The sequence below is a fragment of the Cheilinus undulatus genome, linkage group 10 (assembly GCF_018320785.1).
Source record: "Cheilinus undulatus linkage group 10, ASM1832078v1, whole genome shotgun sequence".
Classification (NCBI taxonomy): domain Eukaryota; kingdom Metazoa; phylum Chordata; class Actinopteri; order Labriformes; family Labridae; genus Cheilinus; species Cheilinus undulatus.
This window is the reverse complement of record NC_054874.1, coordinates 15,068,500-15,071,004: the sequence shown is the minus strand read 5'-3', so window position 1 is coordinate 15,071,004 and position 2,505 is coordinate 15,068,500. Positions and strand designations below refer to the sequence as shown.

Below are 2,505 nucleotides of genomic sequence, written 5' to 3'. Positions count from 1 at the left end.
TTTAATTTTTTATTTATTCATTTATTTTTTTTTAAACAAAATTGAAATATTTCCTCCAGGTGTCACTGAACGTCAATCTGTTACCTTTAATTTCATTTGATGATCTCCTTCTTAACGTATGGTATAACAGGATAGAGGAAAAGTGATGTCTCTGTCTCAGTAAAAGGAAAATCACAGGATAGTGTAATCACCGTTCAGAACAGCATCCAATATTAAGTGGGCTGTTACTGGCAGGTCCGTTTCCCTTCCCCAAATTTTATTTTTTTCCCACATGGCTGAACTGTGAGGATCAACCCATCTGCTGTTGGTCAAAATTGCCAAAAATATGGTGTGAGACTGCCACACACAGTATGATTATGTCTTCTGGTTGTCAACACAAACTGACCCAGACTGGAGGGGTTGCACCTGGAAAGAGTCCACTGGAGCTGACGTTGAAATGACACCATGCCAGAGCTCAGCACTGCCAGGTTGTCCACTAACACCATAAAAATAAAGTTGTGGCTGTGTCACAACTTTGTATTAAATGAATAACTCTCAGGACTGGGCAACATGACTTCAAAATAAAATCTCAGATTTTTGCACCAGAACCAAATATTCAGGCAACAGGCATTCCTATTCAACTACTTTTCATACAAGATGCTTCTTGGGTTGACTTGGAGCAGGGCAGAGCCCAAATATGTTACAACATTTGGGCAGACAAGCATATCGAGCAAAACTTTGACACAAAACATGAAAATCCAGAGCTTAAAACAGTCTGCACATGAATGTGAGGCACTATCAGAGCTCTGGTAGTGTTATGGTGAAATTTTTTACCATGTTAACTGGTGTTAACTGCCATTCCTCATAAACATTTGTTTGTTTTTTATGAAAGAAATCTGATGAGATAGTTGTCTTTTTATAATGAAAAAAAGTATTTGTCAGTACTCTTAGTGTTTTTAACATCTGTTGTAACTATAGTAACAACAAATAAGCCCCTAAAGAGTCAACACGGTCACCATTTATAGTCACCCTTAGATAGGTCTTAATAAGGGTTGAACATCCAGACAATGCAATTTTACTCCATTCTTCTTTGCAAAAGCGCTCAAGCTCTGACAGGTTGCATAGGGAACTGGTCTGAACAGCTCTATGTAGGTCCAGCCACAAATTCTGTATGGAACTGAGGTCGATGCTTTGACTGGAAAATAAATCTTCTCCCATGTCTTTGTTCTCTTGCACACTGAATAAGATTGTCCTCCAATATTTCTGTATTTAACCTCATTTATTTTACCCTCTAACTTTAAAAGCCTTCAAGGGTCGGTTGCTGAGAAGCAACCTTCAAATCCTTGAATGGATTTTGCTTGACGATCCTCTCAAGGCTGCGGTTATCCCTGATGCTGGTGCACCTTTTCCTACCACACTTTTTCCTTCCACTCAACTTTCTATGAATATACTTGGATACAGAACTCTGTGAACAACCAGCTTCTTTAGCAATGACCTTTTGTGGCTTACTTGCAGAGGCAGCAGAGTGGCGCAGCGGAAGCGTGCTGGGCCCATAACCCAGAGGTCGATGGATCGAAACCATCCTCTGCTAAATGTGCATGAAGTTCTCCAACTTCAACTTGTTCCTTTTCCACTGAGTCCATCTATTCTCAGTCAGTTTTGGGACGATATAGGTAACAATGTATCCTGACAAAGCGTACTGCAAGACTTGTGTGATGTAGTCATGGATTTGCAAGTTATGAAGGAATTTGGATGAACTTTGCGTCGAATTGTCCCCACTACAGAAGATATTGGGCAAGCTATGTGTATTGTGGCTGAGCGTTCTGAGGCGCTGCTTTAAGGCTCCAGTCTCTCAGGAGGCGTGGGTTCAAATCCCATTACTGCCTTTTCTCACATGCACAGTGTTGTCTGTTGCTGTTTGTGTTGTATCCTAATATCAGCACGTTCACTGCATTGTACTACACTCAGTGAAACCAAGTGATCACCATAGTAGCTTCCCTGAGTCTATGTAGGCTTTGAGCACTTACCATTAAGCAGTCTCTATGCCAGATTAAGGTGCTGTAGAATGAACTGTTGTTGGAGCCTATTGACAAACAAAGAGATAATCTTATTTTCTAAATTGCAACTACCATGGGGATGGTGTGTTTGTGATGAAGTGCAGTGTTTGGCATCCTCCAAACAGCAGCATTATGGTCTCATCAGAGCAAAGAACTTTCTTCTAATTGACCATGGAGTCTTTCACATGCCTTTTGTTGAACTCTAGTCGAGATTTAAAGTGAGTTTTCTTAAACAGTGGCTTTCTTTTTGCTACTCTCCCATTAATCTTTGACTGGTGAAGAACAGTTGGTGTATGCAGAGTCTCTCCCATCTCAGCTGCTGAAGCTTGTAACTCCTTCAGAGTAGTCATAGGAGTTTGAAGGCCCGTTTCCTTAGTCTCCTTCTTGCACAGTTTGTGAGGACAGCCTGATCTAGGCAGATTTGCATGTTGTATATTCCCTCTGTTAGCTGATGATGGATTTAACTGAG

The 2,505-nt window shown here is 40.9% G+C and overlaps 1 non-coding gene across 1 annotated transcript; it reads left to right on the top strand.

Annotated features, from left to right (window-relative positions):
* The first annotated feature begins 1,498 nt into the window (after positions 1–1,498).
* trnam-cau lies at positions 1,499–1,570 on the top strand. The gene has a single exon. It is a non-coding gene; the product is annotated as a tRNA-Met (tRNA).
* Positions 1,571–2,505: the final 935 nt, after the last annotated feature.